Below are 23099 nucleotides of genomic sequence, written 5' to 3'. Positions count from 1 at the left end.
CCTCATGAGGTGAACCAAGATAATGTATATGAAATGCCTGTACTGAATGACAATAACAATGATGTTTATGACAATGCTGAACAAGCCCCTTTAGAAGCACCTCTTTGGAGGTCAGAACATATTCAGAATCAGAGACAGGAAAATTACAACATGGGATAGATGAACAATTTAAACTCCTTGGATTCTTACTCCCACAGGGGGAGAATATACTGGGGGAGGGGGAGAGGAGGAAGGACACAGTGGTAACAAAGGAAGGGTTTGAGGAGCAAAATGTATGTAATATAGTAACAAATGATTGCAGTGACTTTAAGATATACAGTTTGAGTGATGCTTGTGTAACAAAACAATGGGCTAACCTGTTTCAAAAAGGCCTTCATTTTGTTCTTACCAGAATACCTAAAATTGAGAGTGCCTTACTTGACTTAAAATTATATGTCAGAAAACTGAACTTTAGATTTTTCTTTGACTGTGAAAAACAAACAGACAACACTGTTGGATGTAAAAAGACTAGTATATTAAATCCACCTTTACACCCCCTATTGTATGTGTTTGAAACCCTCTGTGCACGTCAAATTAGACAGATATATAAAAACAAGATAGGGAATGTTGTATCCAACATGACAAATGAAGAAGAAAACCTATTTGCAGACATTGTGGCTAATAAACACATAAGAATCATGAAACCTGACAAGGGTGGGGGCTTGGTGGTAATTGACCAATGTACCCATGTGGACAAAATGTTGACAATGCTGTACAGTGACAACTATGAGGAGATATTGGTGAATGAATTGAATATTGTTTACCGCAATATTGATATCATATTAAATGATTTATTACTTGATAACCAGATTGCTATCACCAAATCCTAGTTCCTCACACAGAAAAGTACCCATACACCAACTATTTTTGGGATACCCAAAATGCATAAATGCATCAATGACCCTCCAATGAGACCGATTGTTGATGTCAAGGCATCTAAAATGTTTACATTGGCTAAATTCATTGATTATAACTTAAAAGCAACCTTAGACTTTTTTCCACACATACTCAGGGTCTTGGGATTGTCTAAAGAAAATACACAAGGAATACTATTCAGATCACTTAATTTTGGTCACAGTCAATGTCAATGATTTATTTACAGTAATCCCCAATGAACAAGGCACCACAATGTTTTATGATTTTTATGTACCAATACTAAGCTCAGTCATTCAAGAATTTTGATGTTCAGGACTCTGATGGAACTTATTCTGAAAAATAATTTCATTATTTTTGAAAATCAATTGTTTAGGCAGAAAATGGGTGTACTAATGGGGGCGGCTTGTGCCCCCCATTTGTTAATATTGTGCTGGCTCAATGGGAGACTACTACTGTCTTTAAATCAGAACTGTTTAAATACTGTAGGTTCTATGGGCACTTCCTGGATGATATATTAATATTTTGGGAAGGCTCTGAGGAACAGTTAGGTGAATTCTTCACTTTTTTAAACACAAGTACGCAGCTCCTACAATTTACCATGACTACTAGTAGTGACATGATCAATTTTTTGGACATTACCATTTGCAAGGATAGAGAGAACGAGACCTTTACTCGGGGTTATACAGAAAGCCAACCTATTCTAATGCTCTATTGCATTTCAACAGCTGCCATCCTGTTGTTCCTACGCATCAAAAAAGATGTCTAGTCAAGGGGCCGGCTGTCAAATTAGCTAGAATGGTCAGTGATGACAGGGTGTTCCTAAATGAGATGGAAATCTTAAAAAGTATGTTGTTAAACAGAGGATACCCTATTCATTTTATAGAACCTGTACTAGATGAAGTCACGATAAAGAGACAAAACAGGCATTTCTATCCCCTATTGACTGCAGCACTTGTGGAAATGAGAAAAACAGTGATAAGTGAAAACACTGGGAATGTGGTTAAACCCTCTACTAATGCCATGATATTATTATGCAACCCCTGTTTTGAAAGTATTAGAGAGGTGGTTGTGAACAACTGGATAATTTTCAGCAGTGATGAAGAAAATCTTTAAAAAGTAGGGGAGAAACCTTTGATAATATACAAAAAAAAGATCTGAGCATAGAAAACATGTTGGAAAGAGGGGGTGTTGTTAAAATAAAAGGGCACATGAAAAAATGTGGACATTGTGCCCAATGTCCTTATATTTTGGAAAACAACACTGTTTATATCAAAGGATATGGTAAAGTGACTTTATAACAGTGTCTTAATTGTTTAAGCAAGAGCTTGGTTTATGCTGCTATTTGCCAACAATGCAACGATTTTTATATAGGGAACACCATTAACTCCTTTAATAAACACATTTACCAACACCTATATGACATACGAAAAGGCAACATGAATAATGCCTTAACAAAACATATCCATGAATTTCCCAACCACCACTTTAAATTCAGTGCATTGGAACAAGTAGTGAACCGGGGTGGGGGGGGGCATTGTTCCTTGAATACAAGAAGCTAGTGTGGCAAATGAGATGTGATGCCACACACCCACCTGGACTCAATGACATGGCCTCCATTTCTAGCTTACTAAAAATTAAAGGCAGATTTTCATATTTGAAGACATTCTCAAATAAGTGGCATCTAATAAGGCTTGTTTAAACGAACAGGCTATGCCCAAACTTGCATATTGCACTTTATTTATTTTATTTATTCTGTGTTGCACAAGCATTCCTGATTGTATTGAAGAAGGTACTGTGGTGTTGTAGTTGATTTTATTTCATTTCAATTGAATGTAAAGCTTTTAAGAAATGCATTATTCAGGGATCATGTGACTGATTTTGTATAAAAGGAAGTGATTTTTTGCTTAAAAGGAAGTGATGTTTTTTGTATAAAAGGAAGTGATGTTTTATGTTCAGTTAATCTGAAGAAGTCAGATGGTTTTACGCTGACGAAAGCGCTCATATTAAAGTGTAGTCTGTTCCTGTGAGCTGGTCTTCGTGCTTTATTATTTTTTATAAGTTTAATTCGTGTTTTGTGCTTCTATATATACATATGCACATAGACCCATATATATGGAATCACTATGGAATACTGAAATTCCACATTCCCAGGACTCTGAATCCCGAGGACCAGAATCTCAAGAGTGCGGAATCTCGAAACTAATAAAAAAAAAAAAAAAGTAAAACATACAACAAACTATTCTAAGGTGTATACCACCTTGCACCCCCCACACCCCCTGCAACTTAAATATACCAACTCCGAGATCGCACTACAGTAGAGTGAATGGCAAAGTTCCCATTCCGCACTGTACGGTAATCCCCATTAACTATGTTTGAGATTCCGCATATTCGAGATTCTGGTTCTCGGGATTTAGAAATTCGGGATTTTGGAATTTCGGCATTCTGTAGTGATCCCATATATAAATTTTATATATAAAGATATATATATAGATATATATATATATATATCAGCAGGAAAAAAAGGCAATGAGTGCACCATGAGCTGAAGTCAAAAGTAAAATAACAAGTAAATCCAAAAGGTCTTCTTTGTATTTAAAATAAAGATAAAACTGAGACATAAAGAAAATGCTGAAACTTTCCTCTTATAAAGCATTAATTGTTATGATGTCATTAGTAATTGGAAGTTAAAATTTAAAAGGGACATACAAACATAAAATATAAAATATAAAATATAAAATGCATTCTGAGTTAAAACATTGTCTAGAGCAGAGAATATATTTTACATAAATGTATGTGTAGACATTAATGCTTCAGTGGCCTTGAAGCTAAGAAAGGCTTAAGAGTGAGCCTCTCATTAAGCCCAAACTTATGGGCTTGTAATTTGACAATCCACTTGCCTTCCCTTTCTTCAATTCTGTTCCTTATGTTACCTAATCCCATCAGTATGCACCAATTCAAGAACCTTTTGGATATGGCATAGATATGCTCTCTGATATGTTCTCTTAGGGATCTGGTTGTCATGCCCACATAGAACTTCCTGCATACTTGGCACTCAGCTAAGTAAACCAAGTTGATAGACCTACAGCTTGCATGGTGCTTAAACATGTAGTTCCTGTGTGTTTCAGGATGTGTGTAGTTATTAGTATTGGCAACATATTTGCACTGGTTGCAAGATGGGTTTATCATAACAAAGTAGCCTGCATGTTTCTATAGGCTACTCAACAAAGGACCTAATATCATCATCTATCATAAGAAGATTCCAATGTTTATTGAAAATCTTCAAAATGTGTTTGTTCTTGTTAGTGTAGGGAATTAGTATATAGAATTATATATATACACACACACACACACACACACACACGCACACACGCACACACGCACACGCACACACACACACACACACACACACACACACACACACACACACACACACACACACACACACACACACACACACACACACACACACATATATGTGTTTGTGTGTGTGTGTGTGTGTGTGTGTGTGTGTGTGTGTGTGTGTGTGTGTGTACAGATTACAGTGACACAATGGTTGCAGCAGAAAGCATTGTCACCTCATAGCAAGAGGTTCCCCAGTTAGATTCTTGGTTGGAGTGCCTTCTGTGTGGAGTCTACATGTCCTCCTTTGTTCTTATGGATTTCCTCAGGGTGTTCCAGTTTCCTCCTACATCCCAAAGACATACACTATGTGGATTGGATGCTCTAAATTGGCCATACGTGTGAGTGTGCATGTGGTGGTGTAAACCTTGGCTCTAGATGTTTGTTACTGTTGAGCTGACACCCTGAACTCATGTGTAAAAATGGGAAAAAGAGATTGTGGATGGATGGACGTTTGGAAGGATGGATGTACAGATAGATGTAGATATAAACATAGTTATACATATGCATAATGATACAAACAAGGTACATGCATGTAAATATAAGATGGGTTTGACTATAGCAGAAATGTTTATCTATGAATGCCTGATGGAGGTTAACTGCTACATTTTCCACCCCTCCATTTTTTCCCGGAGTGTCCAGAAATGAAGAGAGCACTCCAGTTCTTCGGTTCTCGATCTGAGACTCCGGAAATTGTACTGCTTCATCAGCACTTTTGTGCACTGATGAAAAAACATCACTGCCTTGTTTGATTGGCTGCTTGCTACATTGGGAAAGAGCCAATCAACAAGCTCACACAGCAAGCAGCCAATCAACAAATAGACTATCAAGAAAACCACAAAAATTAAAAAATAAAAAGTGGGGCATTCAGCTACTTGTAACTTTTTTTTACAAAAAGGTGAAGGACTGGGATTTTGTCAGATTACCAGAATCGCCTGGAGCATCTAGTGGCTAAGGACTCTCTCTCTAGCTCAATTCAGCTCGGTGGTTGGCTGCTGCAGTGTGTGGGTGTGTTGTCTTCTCTTCTGCCCTGCCTGCACTTTAGTTGCAATTGGGACTCAAGAGGTCTGTGGATGGTCGAAGGTGGTGTATGCTTGCTTTTTTTCCCTACTGCTGTGCTGCATATGAAGAAGAATTTGGGAGCCCTTTTGTTTTTCCCTGCCTGCTGTTCACTCTGCTGCTGTGATAGCCTGTGCCCTGCCTGCCCCGTTTTGCTTCTGATTAAGCCTATTGCTTTTCTCAGAGGTAAGTGGAATTATTTAAACTCGAAAGATTTAGATTTTTTAAGGATAAAGTAGAGTGTGGCAAAGGAAGATACTGCCAGCACAGCTAGTGAATTTTGTAAATGTCTGAGTACATGATTTATATAAGATGCTTGCATTATAACTGTATTAGAACTGTATGTCATTTTTAGTTTGTAATCACCGCATGTAACTTGATCTGTAACTAAGTTTGAGGGTGTACATGTTATAACTGTATTAGAACTATGTAATTTCTAGTGTGCAATCATTACAACATCTACCTTGATCTGTAAGTACGTTTGAGGGTGTACTGTCAGATATAAATAGCAAGGCTTAGTTTAGCTGTTTTTCTTTGAGATTGTACTGCAATGTTGTTTTAAATATTTCATGTGGTTTTGAACTTTGATGTCACAGTGAATATATACTGAGTATTTTCTTCTTTTATTATTAAATATATTTAAACCTTTCATTGTGGTGTAGAGATATTTAAGTTTTGAGAGTACTTACATATTTATTTGGTGACACTATGTGAGCCACTCTACCTTGCTGTTGGTCAAACTACCGATTTGTGTTAATATTAATATTGCACAGTAAGACTGGACAGCCTTTGTTAAGGGCCTTAAAGTAGCTGATAAAGAACTGGTGGCAGTGATAACTACCTTATAGTCTGGGCAAAAGGGGGCATAGCTAGTAAACCCATGCCAGCCTTTCCCAGGTGTGTGTGTGTGTGTGTGTGTGTGTGTGTGTGTGTGTGTGTGTGTGTGTGTGTGTGTGTGTGTGTGTGTGTGTGTAAATCAAACCTCATAGTGTGTGTCAGATACTTGAGTGGGGACACAAAGCACTGGTTGGACAAAGAAGGTGCTGGAGGTCTTGACTTGGCCACTCTGCTCAACTCTATAGCTGTGCCAGTGGAGAGTCTTATTGGGGATCTGGAGAAAGAGGGAGAAAGCATCCCGAACTGACTGTGGTCTCTGTGCTCTTAAGAGAAATTGCACTTGATGCAGAGAGCTGCATCTGGGAATACTGTGTGTGTACCTATCATTCTCTGTGAACATCCCCCACTGTTCTCAGTGATGAGGATCGAGGCTCCTTGATTACTGGTCCAGTGGTGGGTCTCCACATAGAGTAAGTTTAACTATTGCTGAATTGCCAAGCGTCTTGCAACTTTATAGTTAGTCTACTGATGCTTCTATATTTATTGTGATCCGATATTGTGATAACAGGCCAGGTATGCTTGCTGCAAGCAATTAGGATTGAACAGTTTTAAGCCGTATATGATGGAAATGTTTTATTCTAGCCCCTGTATGTTTGAATATAGCACTGACGTTTGTCTTTCAAAATAGTCTGTATTTCATAGTGGCAAATCACATTTTTATAGGAGCGGCATTTTAAATTTGCCCTTTTTAAGCTTTGTTCCAGTTTCTTGTGCAAAGAGGTACGGCTTAACAGCATTTGTGGATATTTATTAAACTTCATATCTTTAAGGAAATGCATGGTAGAGTAAAAACTGTTATTCGAACACCTTACTAAGACTTTAATGTTTCTGTTTCTAGCACTAGGCTTTCTAGGTTTCTTGTCTAGGTTGAAAGGTATTGTGATGTTTATAGAACATAATGGACAGATTTTTGCCTCAGTTTGTTCTCATACTGTGTGGATTTCCACCAAATGATAGAGGGTTGAAGTCACTAAATATTTTTCTGTTCGGCTTCTATGTTTAAGAAAATACATGGCTTGTTCTAGGATTGCAATATTTTAAAATCTCTTTGATTTTTGAGGCTTCTCTACACAAGTTATTACTGTTGCAGCCAGAGAGCATTATGATTGTTGAGCTATGTTTTTCGTCTTTATTATCTTGTCGGCCCACAGTATGTCTATTTTGTCTCTACGCAAGTTATTACAGTTGTAGCCAGAGGGTATTATGATTGCTGAGCTACCATGTATTTCATCTTTATCATCTTGTCGGCCCACAGTATGTCTGAACTTTGTCAAGCTGTATCCGCACTCAGCTGGATAACTTTGCATTGGGTTTTGTGTAACAGTAGAGGGTCTTAACTTGGGACAGTGTTGTTGCTTTAGTATCTGATCCACAGGTTTTAGACATAGGTGAATGCCTTCTATGCATGTTTTGCTGTCACACTAGGTTCACGTGTGTAACAGCTGCAGAATGTCCCTCAGACAGGAGTTGTTTCTGCTGCCTTTCATTACTTGACCTTCACTGTTAATTTTGGACTCTAGATCTTCTTTAACGTGTTTTTTTCCTTATACCAAGGTGTAAAAGTCTGGAGATTGACATGAAAATGTGAGCAACTCTGGCTAGTGACTGACACAGGCCCCAACAGGCACTGCTGTTGGTCATTTAATAGTGCCTTGATTTTGTATTAATAGCTGTTTTGGTTTATTGTAGTGGTGTTGAGCAATGATCCTGCAATAATCATGTTCGGGAAAAGATCAATGGATCAGCAAGAGGCTGAAAGCGTGTCTCCTAAGAAGTTTTTCTGCACTTATAGTAAGGTATGGGAGCAAAGCTACTCATGGGTGTGACCTGTTCAAATGCAGATGCCATGGCAAAGTGCACATAGGTTCATAGGTTCATAGGTGGGTACTAGGCTATCTGCCCGAAGGCATTTATAAGCCTAGCCAGAATGTGTTGGCTTTCGTCATCCCCTTAGATTAGTTCCCTATGCCTCTGTCCAGCAGAGCCACTGAAGTGATCCCTGAGGTAAACTTTCTGTTTCCCATCCACTCGTCAAGGTTTCTTTTGAAGAGTGTTCACGAGGAGCTCTGCCTAATGTAGATTGGGATCTTGTTCCAAAGCATGGGAAGTCTCTGGGATAGGAATCTATCCCTCCAGCACATCCTATTTATTGTTGTGGTAAGGTTTAGATCCCTGGAGCGTGTGGCTCAAGGGCATAAGGTTTTCTTTAGGTGGAGCATGTCCATCAATTCTGGGTTGGACATGACCTTGTATGTCAGGCAGACATCACCTCTGAGTAGGCGGTATGCAACCGAGTACAACTGGAGTTTCTTCAGTCAAGCTGCATAGGGCATCTGTTTGAGGCCATTGATCCTCTTGGAGTGGCACTTCTGTGGTCTTTCCAGCTGTTGCATGTGTCTTGTAAGGTACATCCCAAATGGGGCATTGTACTCTAAGATGGGTCTGATGAGTGATGAGCAGAGGGGCACAATGACCTCTTTTGATCTGGATGCAAACCCTTTTGTGATTAGGTGGGCCACATAGAAGGATTTTCTAACCACTTTGGCAATGTGATTATCAAAGGTGAAATTACTATCTACTTGGGTCCCCAGATCCCTTATTACGTCTTTCGTATTTAAGGGACTGCCACCTATATGGTAGTTTGTGGGTACTTTGTTTTTTCCAAAGGGGATGACTATGCACTTTTTGACATTTAACTTGAGGCCATGATTTTGACACCAGGTATCCGTCTCAGTGAGACCCTTTTGGAGGATGTCTGTGTCAGCCGGAGAGTCAATTATAGCCCCTAGTTTACAGTCGTCTGCGAACTTTGTCAGCCATAGTCCTCCTGTGCTTGCCTGTACCTCTGAGAAGTATATGCTGAACAGGAGGGGTCCCAGGACCGAGCCCTGGGGAACACCACTTGTAAACGGTTTAGAGACGGACCTAGCTCCCGCAACTGTCACCATGTGGGTTCTGTCCATGAGCCAGTTGGCAACCCATCTTGTGATGAAGGGGTTTATGTTCAGGCTGGTGAGCTTGTCTATAATACCAGAATGGGGAATGGTGATGAAGGCCTTAGTGAGGTCTAGGTAGGCTGCATGTACCACCTTTCCCTCTTCTGGTATGGTTATGGGTCCTTTTGGGGCTGAGATGGGGTGAAGTTTTTGCTGAACCTGTCTGCTAGGATGTTGGCGATATCGGTTGGTTAAGTGTATTTTGTGCCATTCTGCACTAACTCTGAGCAGATCTGAGCATTGCCACTTAGATTCTTGACATAGCTAAAGAATGCCTTGTGGTTATCTTTGAAGTCCTTGGTAATTTTTCTTTCAAAGCTCGCCTTGGATGATTTTATGAGGGATCTAGTTTCTTGCTGATACTGATCAGGGATGTCTTCCCTTCTTGGGATTTTACTCTTTTCTGTACTAGTTTCATCCTTCTATTGTACAGCTTGTTTATGGCAGGAGTCCACCAGATTGGTTTCCTTTTCTTGGAGGAGTGAGTCTTGGTTTTGCTTGGGATGGCACGATCCATGCATTCTTGTAGCTGCCCATAGAATGCATTAGTAAAGGATTTTGCAGCTTGGACAGTGTTATCCTTCAGCATGGGGGCTTTGAAACTTTCCACCTTGGTCTTAAGTAACATGAAGTTTGCTTTTGAAAAGTTTTTCATGGTGGCTTTCTTGTCCGGAGGAGGGGGCGGAATATGGATATCCAAAGTGATTTGTTTATGGTCAGATGTAACCAGCGAGGGGTTGACCTCTGGTTTGGAACACCAGTCACCCATGTTGGTGATGACCAGGTCCAATATGTTGTCACCTCTGGTGGGAGTGTTGACTAGTTGAACCAGGGTGTTTGAGTTTATAAATTCTAGGAAAAGTTGGGCAAGGGAGTTAGTACTTGAGTAGTTCTCCCAGTTAATGTTTGGGTAATTGAAATCACCCAATATTAGGGTGTTTGGTAGGACTTTTATGTTTTCCAGTGTTTCGCAGAAATGCAGAATGGGGGTCCTGGGACATGCTGGGTGATCTATAGCAAGTTACAATTTGAATTGTAGTTTTGCACATTGTTAGTTGCACATGGGTGATCTCTGATGCATCGTGCTGTGCCACTAACCTGGAGGTGTGGGTATCCTTGATGAATATGGATACGTCCCCACCTTTTGTATTTCGGTTTGGGTTCTCTGGCTGAAATGTATAGTATGAGTTGTAATCTAGTAGTGCTGGTGTGCTCTCTGGAGCCTTAAACCAGGCTTCTGTTACTGTACATATATCGATTTTCTCCATATTGAGGAGTGCCTCGAGCGCGTGCATTTTCAGGTTTAGACTTCTGGCATTGAGTAGCATTATCCTCAGTTTTTTGTTACTTGTGCTATTTACGGTGGTGGGTTTGTCTTTTGAGCCTTGCCTAAAAAAGGCACTATGGGGGTGGTAAGAGCCTTGGCAAGTATTCGAAAGCCTAAGGGTGACAGGTGCAAGCCATCTCTAGCAAAGCAGCATGGCTTGTCGAGCATGTCATCCCAGGCAGACAGACGCAGGATCCCCTTTGAATGACACCAGAAACTTGGCCAATTGTTGAAATTGAGAATTTTTTCTTTATACCGTGGTATCATTCTTGGTGAGGGCAGGATGCTGCTCATGGTCAGGGTCATACCGGCCTGGACTACATGATCAGAGAGCTCTTCCATGTCTCTTTTCATATAAGTCCAGGGAGGTACGGCTCAGGTCATTCACACCAACATGGACAATGACAGAGTCATATTTGTACTTGTTCTGGAGTGACCTGCGTGCTTGTGTTATGTGGCAGATCCTGGCACCCGACAGGCAGCTAACAGTAACCTTCTCCTTATTCAGCCTAGTGAGTGGGACGTCAGTGTGCCTGACTATAGAGTCACCTAATACTAGTATGTTGGGTATGTTATTTTGTCTTAAGGGTTGTGATTGCATGGCACACTGGTTTTGTGAAGTATGTGTTTCATGGTTTGTGTTAGGGGGTGGTGGTTGCTTGGATGTTTGCTTTGGAGGTCTATGTTGGTTTCTCAGATTTTTATTTAGAGCCTCCGAGTATGTTTTCATGTATTTATGTGCGTTTTTTGCCGGTGCTGGTTTAATGGGTCTATGTAAGACTCGTGGTGTGATGCAAGTATTTTCCTTCTCCTCTTGACTGTCTGATCCAGTCTTGGGTTGAGAGAGCTTAGCCTTTAGTTTGGCTGTATAACTGTATCTCTCGCATGTATTAGTGTTTGGTGGTAGGAGGAGGGGGTTGTCTCTGTACATGAGGCAGTTGTAACATTGCCTCAAACTGCCCAGATTCACCAGTTGGACTGGAGAGTACACCTGAAACTGCCCTTTGGACATGCCTGGATAGGTACAGTGAACTGTTTTACTGGATGGCTGGTAAGGTCGAATAGAGAGCCTTGTCTTCTGTACAGTAGAGGAGGGTCTAGTGCTAGGGTTTATAAGTGCTTGCTATACGTTTTGAGCAAGTGCTGGACTGAGAAATGAAAGGCTTGAATACTTAAGTTGAAAGTTTGTCTAGTTCCAAGGGAAAAATTGAAGAGGAGACTTTGTAGAGCCGGAAACAGTTTTACCCAGGTTAACCGGTGCTGCCCAGCATGTAAAACTGGGCAAATATGGTATTTATAGCAGAGAAATGAAAGAGATAGAAATTAGCCCAAAATGGCCAATAAACTACAAATTTCTGGGCTGAAACCACTCCTCCGGGGACAGATAGGCTGCTCAAAGCTCCACTCACAGGTGAACAGAGAAACTTTTTTCTATCCAAGTAAGGTATGGGCTAACAGAGATTTGTAACACAGTCCTGAATTCAGCACTAACCTGAACATTGGACTATACTAGCTTAGAAAGGCGGGAAACATGTATGTATATATATATATATATATATATATATATATATATATATATATATATATATTTTTTTTTTTTTTTTCAGAAAATAAAGCAGATACACTCAAAAATCTGTTTAAAAGCACAGAAAAAGGATAATTATTGTTATATATCACAGATCAGTTGTAGTCAATGCCCCCAGTAATAAAGTAGGAAGAAACACAAATACAGTAAAAGCAGATGAATAAAGTGCAATTTCTTTATATATATATATATATATATATATATATATATATATATATATATATATATAAATAGAAAACAAACAAACTGATTTAAACAAGTTACCCAATTAACCAGAAAAAAGCTCAAAACTGAGCCCTGTTCCAGCAGTCTTCAATCAGAAAAGTTCTAACTGCATACCCCTGCTTACTAGATTGCAGGGGAACCTTCTCCAAAAAAAGATGGCCTGGATCAGTGCCTCAAGTTATACAAAAAAGCTAGATTCAGCAGGCCTGAATCTGGTGTATGCTACAGCAACAAGGTGCCCCAATTTCAGAAAGAAACAGTTCAAATAAGCAGTCACAATAAGCCTGTTACCAGAAATTCCCAGCTCAGAAGGGTAGAATCCAGCCTCTCCTCCCACAAGAGTGCAGACCACAGACCTTCTTAATGTAGAATATCTGGCCTGAAGCCCAAGTGCTTAAGCCAGAACTAATACACTTTTAGAATAGCAGACACTGGGCCTTCAATCAGCAATTCCCAGCTTAGAAGGATGTAAGCTACCTGTCCTGCCACAATGGTGCAGACCACAAACCTTCTTAATGTAAAACAGCCTGTATGAAGCCCATGTGCTTAAACCAAAAGACTTAGAATAACAGTCACAATTCATTCAGGCTACAATCAAGCAGTAATAATTGCAGCAGAATAAATAAAACATCCTGTGGAATAACTTTCACTGTAAGATGGGATGGGGAAAAGACACTGAAAAGCCATCAGAAGTCAGACAAACATCAGCAAAGCCTTCAACTCGAGGCACAACCTTGTAATGACAAGTTATTCAGCCATGTAGTGCAACCAGTGAAGCTTCCCAAGTGAGTGCAGCTGAAGTGAGTGACAGCAGTCTATCATGGAGTGAAACACAATCACTCATATGTATCCATGGACTGTGGAGGTAAGCTGGCAAAGGCAGTTTTCCCTGATTCTACTTTGGCTTCAAAATTCAGCTGTGGGAAGACAAAATTTGAGAGAATTGTAATGAATGTACTTGTACCTCATTCAGAGGAGCTTCTTCTGCAGGAACTTGGCAATTCCTATTTCTCAGTGGGATCAGATGCATCCAATAAAGGGAAGATGAAAATGTTGCCCTTGGTTATTCAGTACTTCACTCACAGCCATGGCACAGAACAGAAACTTCTGGATTTCTATGAGGATCATAATGAACGTGCCAAATGCATCTTTTGCAAGAATAAAGGATATTCGTGTGCAGAAAGTACAAAACATTGCTTAATTATGGAAAACAGAGGTCTGTTTTTGAAAGTTTGAAATCAGAGGTGCCTCACATCATTGCAGCAAAGTATTTATGCCATGTTATACATAACTGTGCCAAACATGCAAGTAAGCCCCTTGCAAGGTTTGATGTGGAGACTCTGGCTTTAAAATTACATAGTGAGTTTTCGACATCTGCTAAAAAGTGGCACTGTTGAAAGACTTCTATTCTTTCCTAGACCAGGACTTTAAGGAAATCATGCAGTATGTTGTAACAAGGTGATTGTCTTTTTTCCCAGCTCTGGCAAGGCTGGTAGAATGCTGGCCTGCTATTAAAAGTTATTTTATTAGTCAAGGGCCTGAGAAGTGTCACCCCCTTATCTGGAGATTTGTGGAGGCCGATGAGGATGTCATCAGTGGGGATATCTCAGAGTCAGAGTGTTACATGCATTTCATGCACTACAAAGCTTGAAAGTAACACGCTGTCTGCTCCAGGGTTGTACACAGTGATGAAAAGTCTTAAAGTTGAGTTACAGAGAAGGCTGGCTGACCAATCTTTGGTGCTAAAGTTTCATCTGCCTTGCAACACTTTATTCCAGCTGTTGCACAGCAGGTCTGTAGGGACTTCTGTAATTTTTATAGTAAAGCACTTTGTTACCTACAGAAGTGGTTTTACTATGATAATAATCTCTTTAAAGCTATGCAGGTCTTCAGCCTCCAATATCCTATAATTTGGCCAGAACTGCATACAGTTGCAGACCTTTTCAAATTGGATGTGGACATTGAGGCACTTTAGTCAGACTACTGCACTTTAACTGCTGCATTGCCAACCCTTTTACAGATGACAGAGGTATCTGTAAGTGATCGCTGGGTGACTTTTTTTAGTAAAGCTCCAGACTGCAAACCACTTCACAGACTGGTGCAGTTTCCCCTTTCAATCCTCACAGCAATAGCTTTGTGGAAAGGTTTTTTTCACTTATGGGGAATGTGTGGACTGATACAACAAGCAGAATGCTCGTGTCTCTCGTGAAGTCTGAGTTGCAGGTCAAGCTAAATTTTAGCATGAGTTGCTCACAATTTTATTCATTTGTGAAAAGTAACCAGCCATTACTTGAGGCTGCAAGATCAAATGCAAAATATAGCTTCAAGTACAAGCAATGATTTTCCGGCAAGAAAATTGTGAAGACACTTTATACAGTTGCTTTTCTTTTTCATGCAGTGGTGTCATTTTGATGTACTGCTGTGTGTAGTGAATCCTTAATGTACTGCTTTGAATGGATTACTGCTAACTGTTTTTTTACATTTGAGTAATTGTATTTTTCCCATTTTAGTACTAACTGTATGTGATATTAGACTTGTGCTGAAGGGTTAGTAGTTTTCCCATGCTTGTTTCATCCAGTGGTTATTTTGATGTATTATGTACTGTTGTGTACTGATGTACTGTTGTGTGTAGTAAACCCTTGAATGTAGTACTGGGATTTTTTTTTTAATTTACTTCTGACCCATTGCATATTTTTCCATTTAGTGGTAACTGTATGTGATATTGAAAACTTGTTCTGAAGGGTGTTAGATAAAAGGGGCGTGGCTATAAGAGGGAATAGGTGTGCCTAGATTTTGCATGGGGTGGAGCTTATTTGTCGGGAAATGGCACAATAGAAAGGTGGCAACCCGATTAACTGCTTAAAGTTAAGTTATATGTAAAGAAGAGAGTGGAGGAGGGGAAGGGATGCTCACAGGACTGATTAGAAGGGACGGGCTGCTTGGTGCAGGATGTGAAGTAGAATGGTGGGGTGGAATTCTTGAGGGATAATGAAGATTGGGTAGGAACTTTGGTAGTTCTCTTGGACCAGGCTTTTGTTGAATAAATATCTGATGAACACCCAGGTGATCAGTGAGGTATTGTGGTGCCAGTCATTTTAGGTAAGTAAGAAGGGGTATGGGTGTGTCAGGTAAGAGAGTTATGTAAAAATAATTAGTTTTGATTGCTATGTTACCAGGTGTGGTAGTAGGTAGCAGAAGATATCTAGGATTGGTAGGCTTTGGTTGTCATAGGTAGTTTTATTTGGCAGATGCAGGTTGGGCAGTGTCTTTCGTTTAGCCACTGTGCTTTAAGTTGGAGTTGGTAGATAGTATTTGGATTTACAAACGAAAATAAAAAAGTGGTAGACAGATGCATGATTACAATAAAAACACCTTGTTTAATTAAAATAGGTAAGCATTTCCTCAACCACACTGGTCGCTTCATCAGACCATCACATAAAAGCAGATAGAACAATGTGATTTATATACACTCCATCAATATTACATCAATTCAATTAAAATAGTATCAATTAAGAAACTTTAAAAATTTATATTAGATCTGCGCAAAGCACATCTCCACACTAGATATAGAACAGAATGCACCATCCCATGTCATCACGCCATATTAGAACTAAGGATTTTATACCCTACTACATAAAGAGTACAATTAGAGACAGCAGTTAAATAGAATGTATACGTATTAACTTACATTAACTTACAAATTAAATTACATGTCTAACATCATCTTGGAAGCCCTCCCAGTTTCAGAACTGGCTTGATGGAAACCATCCCATTCAAGCTAGAACCTTTATCCGCTCTAAGTGTCAATATCAAACACATCTCACTCCTCTCTGTCCTATTCTCAATATCACCTATTCTAACACTTTCATGCACAGCTTCTGTTACCATAAAACTAAATTAATGCAAAACTCCTGTCTCCAAAACATGCCTAGCCAGGGCACTGGCACTATTCCTAGTAGTGTAGTAGTATTCCTAACACTAGGAAAATTAAGAAAGTAGTTGTGGACTTACTACATATCCGGTTTAAGAATTGGAAATCTCTGAAAAGGATGCTTTGCAATCCTGAAAGTTAGAAGTATATTTCCATTGGGATTATGGGAACAAACCCTTGCCATAATGGTAACTATTGTGGTTACATTTGTAGTGATGGTGTGTTCATTCATCCGGACACTCGTCAGAGCTTTAAATTTAAGGTTAAAGCAGGCTGTGGCAGTAACGATTTAGTGTACTTAGCACAATGTAAATGCTATCACTCCTTCTATGTGGGAAAAACCAATAGAACATTAAGAGAATGGATTAGAAAGCATGTTTATTGCATGCATGTGGGGAATAGTACCAGCGCCCTTGCTAGGCATGTTTTGGAGAGAGAAGCTTTGCATGAATTTTAGTTTTATGGTAGTGGAAGCTGTGGATGAAAGTGGTAGAATGGGCAATATTGAGAATAGGACAGAGAGGAGTGAGATGCATTGGATATTGTAACTTAGACCGGATAAAGGTTCTGGCTTGACTGGGATGGTTTCTATCAAGCCAGTTCTGAAATTGAGAGGGCTTCCCAGATTTTGTTAGATATGTAATTTGATTTGTAAGTTAATGTAAATTAATACATATATATTCCATTTAACTGCTGTATGTCTAAGTGCACTCTTTAAGGACTAGGGTCCTTTAAGGCCTGAGTTCTGCCATGGCTTGATGACGTGGGATGGTGCATTCTATTCTATGTGTAGTATGGAGATGTGCTGAGTTAATGGGCAGATTTAATGTAAGTTTTTTAAAGTTTCTTAATTGATTTTATTTTAATTGAATCAATGTAATATTAATGGAGTATATATAAATCACATTGTCTATCTGCTTTTATGTGATGGTCTGATGAAGCAGCCAGTGTGGTTGAGAAAGCACTTACCTATTTTAATTAAATGAGGTATTTTTGTTGTAGTCATGTGTTGGTCTACCACTTTTTTATTTTCGTTTGTACTTACTCTTGGTTGTGGCAGTGTACCATTAATCCTCTGGGTGATTTATTTTTCTTTTATCTGCATTTGCATTTGCTTTATGTTACTCACCTATTGGAGCATGGCTGAGGGCTCTAATAGCAATGATGTTAAGTTGGATGTACCAGACTGAGGAAAAGAGGCACCAGAGCGGGAATTTCAGTCAGATTGAAGATAAACCCTCACAGGCCTGCACTGCCCTCCATATTACTAGCCAACATATGCTCACTTGAAAAAAAGATGGATCACTTAAGACTGGAAATCTCATCACAAAACAAGGTGAGAAACAGCAATTTATTTATGTTTACTGAAACATGGTTTAACCAAAATATCAGTGATAGCACAGTAAATGTAGAGGGCATGACTTTATTCAGAGCAGACAGAATTCAGTCACTATGTGACAAGTCCAGAGGAGGGGGAGTGTGTATATATGTCAATAACAACTGGTGCAGCAACTGTGTAGTAACCACCACCTTCTGCTCAGAAAACATTGAAATACTGTCACTAAAATGTAGGCCCTTCTACCTGCCAAGAGAGTTCAATGGAATATGCATCACAGCAGTCTACATCCCACCTGATGCAAATATCAGAAACACTCTGTCCACCTTATATCAGTGTATAAGTGACCTGCAAAACAGAAATCCAAAGCATGCAATAGTAATTGCAGGAGACTTCAGTTAGGCTAACCTAAAGCCTGCATTACCCCACTAACACCAACATGTAAACTTTGCCACAAGGGGAGTAAATATACTGGGTAAGGTCTACACTAACATCAAAGGTGGATATAAAGCAAAATCTTATCCACATCTAGGGAGCTCTGACCACCTAGCCATCATGCTAGTTCCAGCTTATGAATCCATGCTAAAAACCAGTACACCAGCTAGAAAACAAATAAGAGTCTGGCCTGAGGGAGCAATCTCAGCTCTCAGCATTACAAGATTGTTTCAACTGTACAGATTGGTCAGTGTTTAGAGAGACTGCTGTGACAAACAACCATTTTGACTTGGACATATACACTGAGTTGGTCATAGCTTACATTTCTAATTGTGTGGAGGATGTAACAAACACCAAACTCACCATCATATGGGCAAATAAAATACCTTGGCTAACTAGTGAGGTGTATGAGCTCTTGAAAGTAAAAAACACAGCTGTCAAATCCCAAGATATAGAAGTTTTAAGTGTGGCCAGAGCCAAACTGAACAAAGGTATCAAAGAGGTGAAAAGATAATATGGCAGAAAAATCCAAAGCCACTTCAGGGACTAGAAGTATACCAGGCAACTATGGAAAGGAATTCAAACCATCACTGACTACAAGCCTACATCAGCTTCATGTGAAGATAGCATCGAGTTACTGAATAAACTGAACAAATTCTTCAGTAGGTTTGATGCTGACAACAAAACAACAGCAGGCAGAATCCCTGAAGGCCAGGATGCAGTGGTGCTGAGCTTCAATACAATCGATGTCACCAGAACCGTAAAACGTGTCAACCTGAGGAAAGCAGCTGGCCCTGACAACATCATGGGCAGGGTACTAAGGGAATATGCGACAGAACTGGCTTCAGTACTCACTGACATCTTAAACACTTCAGTCCGTCTAGCCAGTGTTCCGAAATGCTTCATGGAAATGACTATCATATCTCCACCCAAGAAACCACAGCCAGCAACTCTGAATGACTACCAACCAGTTGCTTTAACCTCGATGGTAATGAAGTGCCTGGAGAGGCTGGTCAAAGATCATAAAACCTCAATCTTACCTGTGGCACTGGACACACTGCAATTCACATACAGGACAAACTGCAGTACAGGGGATGCCATCTCACTAGCTCTCTATGAAACACTGACCCACTTAGAAGGCAAAAACTGCTATGCAAGACTGCTATTCATCGATTTCATTTCTACCTTCAACAGTATCATCCCTCAGAACATGATATCCAAGCTACTTCAACTGGGCATAGACTCTCATTTATGCAATTAGATTCTGAGCTTCCTTACTGAAAGGCCTCAAAAGGTTTGTGTGGGAAACAACAGCTCTGGAAGTATCAGCCTGAACACATGAGTACCACAGGGGTGTGTCTTAAGCCCTCTCCTTTTCACCCTGCTGACACATGACTGCATGGCCACACATGAGACAAATAGGATCATCAAATTCATGGACAACACCACTGTTATAGGCCTGGTCAAAGACAGAGAGGAGGAGGTCTACAGGAACTAGACTAATCAACTACTTGTCTGGTGTGACAGCAACAATCTAGCATTGAATGTCAGCAAGACAAAGGAGTTGATTGTTGATTTCAGAAGATCTCAAGTACCACACAAACCTCTAGCGATGAAAGGGATGACAGTGGAAAGGGTCAATAGTACAAAATTCTTGGGTGTTCATATCACGGAGAACATATCCTGGCCAGTCCATGTATCCAGCACAGTTGAAAAAGCTCAGCAATACTTGCACTTTCTAAGGAAACTTAGGAAGGCAAAATTACCAAGCTCCAAACTTCAGACCTTTTATAGGGTCACCATTGAAAGTGTCCTGACCAATAGCATTGCAGTCTGGTATAGGAACTGTAACAATCTGGATCGGAAGGCTCTCAAGAGAGTTGTAAGGGTGGCAGAAAGAATCATTGGCACCTCCCTTACACCTCTAGAAGATCTACACAAATGCCAGTGCATCAACAGGGCCAAAAACATTTCCAGTGACAACGCATCCTACCAGTGCTCTGTACACTTGCCTGTCCTCAGGCAGGAGATACAGAAGCCTGCATTGTAAGACCACCAGGCTAAAAAACAGTTTCTTTCTGCTCTCCATTAGACTGTTGAACTATTGGGAAAAACGAACCATGACATCCATTACATAACTAGCCTATCAAGGGGCTTATTTTATGGATTTGCATTTTATTTTATTTTATGGAGGTAGCTCACCTACACACTGAAGGACTGTAAAGTGCAATATACAAACTGTGCAGTAATTCAGTCTAATCATAGACATGCTGCTATTGTTTCAATTTTACTTTGACAATATTACCTTCATATTGCTCCTTGTCTTTCTTGTCTCTTGTTCTGGGATGGGTGTGGGTCACTGCTGTCCTACTTTACTTACTAATTGCTACTTATTAAATTTCTACTGTGATATTTTATTAATTTTTCTCTGTCTATATGTGCAACTGTTTCCTGCATTGGGAACAAAGCATTGTAATTTCATTCAGCTACACTGCTGTGTAGTTCTGAATGACAATAAAGTTTTCTTTGGCTTCTTTGATTTGACTTAGATTTTAACCCGGAGAAAGAAGGCTGCAGTCGGAAACATGCTGGGCTTATTAGATTGCTATCTGCTGAATAAAATCCATTGTTAAATAAACACAGCAGAAGTACAATGAATGCTGACTTGGAGGACAGCAGTATTGATAGAACTATTTTTCGATCTTATTTAAACACTCTTGAGAATTATTTATACAGACTAAAGAGGTTGCAGCTTCAGCGATATCATTTTGAAGGGTGTCTGCAACTACGGGTCATCCCCCGAGGTTTAAGGGTTTTAAAAATGCCAGTGTATGGGTCACATTTTCCTGAATTACTAGAGAAATGCCAAGGCTTGAACTTGGATACAAGCTTTAGCTATCTGAGACTCCTGACTGACTTTTTTTAGACCAGAGGAGGAGAAACGTATTGGTGAGATCGAGAAACAGCAGGATGTGTTTTATAATTCATTTCCCATGGCTATGTTCGATAAAAAATTGGTGGAGTTATTGAGAATGTGGCAGTGTATGAGAAACGTCTGGCAGTACAGAGGAGGAGGAGGAGATTGGATAGAAATCTGACTGATTTTGAGAGGGGTGTGTGTTTTCTTGGCCTAGAATGGAGGCTGATAATGATGAAAGACATGCCTCTACTAGGAGTGCTGCTCTGTCGGTAACTGATATTGAGACTGATAATGACACTATGGATCCATCCTCCATTCCCACAGCTGGGTTGGTCCAGCTGGATGTGCAACCCACTAACAATGATAATGCTAGTAAGATGAAGTTAACTATGATTCAAGGGGTTCCTACCTCCACTTCGTTGCAAGAAGCCTCAGTCTCTGCATCACAGATGGTGGTCAAGAGGAAGGACAGTAAATTAAGTCATTGCCAGCAGGTTTTTCCAAATTTCCCTTTACCTCTCAGACAGGAACGAGGGAGGGTGCCAAGCTGCTCGAGAAGCAAGGCATGTGAAAAAGAAAGAACTGCTGGAACCAGTGAATTATCCCACTCTCAAGAAGATGTGGAAGTCAATCTCACTGAGGCTAAGCTATCTGTTCTGAGTAAGGGACTCTCATTTATACCTGTGCAGGAGGCAGACTTAGTGGACACTGTTGTGGACTTGAAACTTTTTATTAGAAATGAAATATAATGATATGCGGTCAAACTCAACGACTAAAATAAAAAATACTTGTAACAGTGGAAAAATGGAACTCAAATCTGATGTTTAAAAACAAAAAATGTTTAATGCATGTCATAAGGCTTAAAACATTTACAAAATTGAGCACTTTCGTCACCTAACAAATTGGGACTTCTTCAGAATTAAATTCACAACCTAACCAGCACTTAATATATACCTCCATTTAATTTCTTAATAGTATACATAATTAGTCAGTTTAAACAAGATGAAGTTAATCAATTTAAAAACGAATGCCCGGGAATACAAAATTTCTAAAAACCTTCTGTCATGAACGTTTAGGATATCATAACCGCAAAAAACACTACAAAAACATTTCTAATACTGTATATACTAATAAAACATTTCTAATATGTACAGGGAGAATATTAGAAAAAATAGTGTAGCAGAAAGCTTTAATATTGCATAGACTTTTTAATTAAAAATGGTTGTAAGGAGATTTTTTTGATTAATTCCAGGGAAAGTCTGCACCTTCAATTTTACTTGCCACACAGTTTCTCTCTCTTCTAATTTGTTTTTCAAATCCTGTCCTATTGGATCACTACAGATCTGTTCTAAAATGGCAAAATTAAAATTGTGAAAATATTTACATATAAGGGAATGTCTAAATAATGCATTCTTATCATTGTGTTTAGTTATACTGTATAAATGTTCATACATCCAGATCTTTAAACATCTTTGGGTTTTTCACACATAAAATGCATAAACCACATTCTTTGCCTGGCAGTTGTCTTTAACAAATCTCACAACCGACTTTACTTCATTGGCCAACATTAACTCACTCACCTCTAAAATGTACGGACATTGTGAACAATACCCACATGTTGAAGTTCCCTTCCCTTTGGTTAAAATTCTTTTTGGATTGCCACTCTTTTCATATGCTAGTTTGAGGTTGGGACCTGTTTTGTAAACAAAAGTGGGTTCATCCCCTATAGTGTCCTGGAGTGTTGGGTTACCTCTTATAATGTTCCAATTCCTATTTATAATTTCTTTAATAAACCCAGAATGGGGACCATATTGAACCACAAAGTTCCTGTCATATGTGTCTCTTGTCTGGTTCTTTTTTTACCTCTGACAATTTTACACCTAATAAAGGTTTATATTTAAGACCCCATTGATAGTTTATGTAACTGCACGTATCTTCAACTAAGGACAAAGTGTAGCCCCTATCTAAAGACATTTGGCCATTGTACATAATTTCTTTATTAGCTAGCCTCCTCATAGTGAGAAGTTACCTTAGCTGCTCTAATACATTGGCCTTTTATAATACTTTTCTTTTG

At 39.5% G+C, this 23099-nt stretch overlaps 1 protein-coding gene across 1 annotated transcript in view; it reads right to left on the bottom strand.

Moving 5' to 3' along the window:
• Nucleotides 1–23099, bottom strand: part of LOC122793370 (microsomal triglyceride transfer protein) — a 704416-nt gene that overhangs the window by 279187 nt on the left and 402130 nt on the right. The window lies entirely within an intron of this gene.

Source organism: Protopterus annectens, chromosome 2.part0, assembly GCF_019279795.1.
Source record: "Protopterus annectens isolate FY-2018-M chromosome 2.part0, PAN1.0, whole genome shotgun sequence".
Lineage (NCBI taxonomy): Eukaryota > Metazoa > Chordata > Ceratodontiformes > Protopteridae > Protopterus > Protopterus annectens.
The sequence above is the reverse complement of the archived record's forward strand: the minus strand, read 5'-3'. Positions and strand labels throughout refer to the sequence as shown.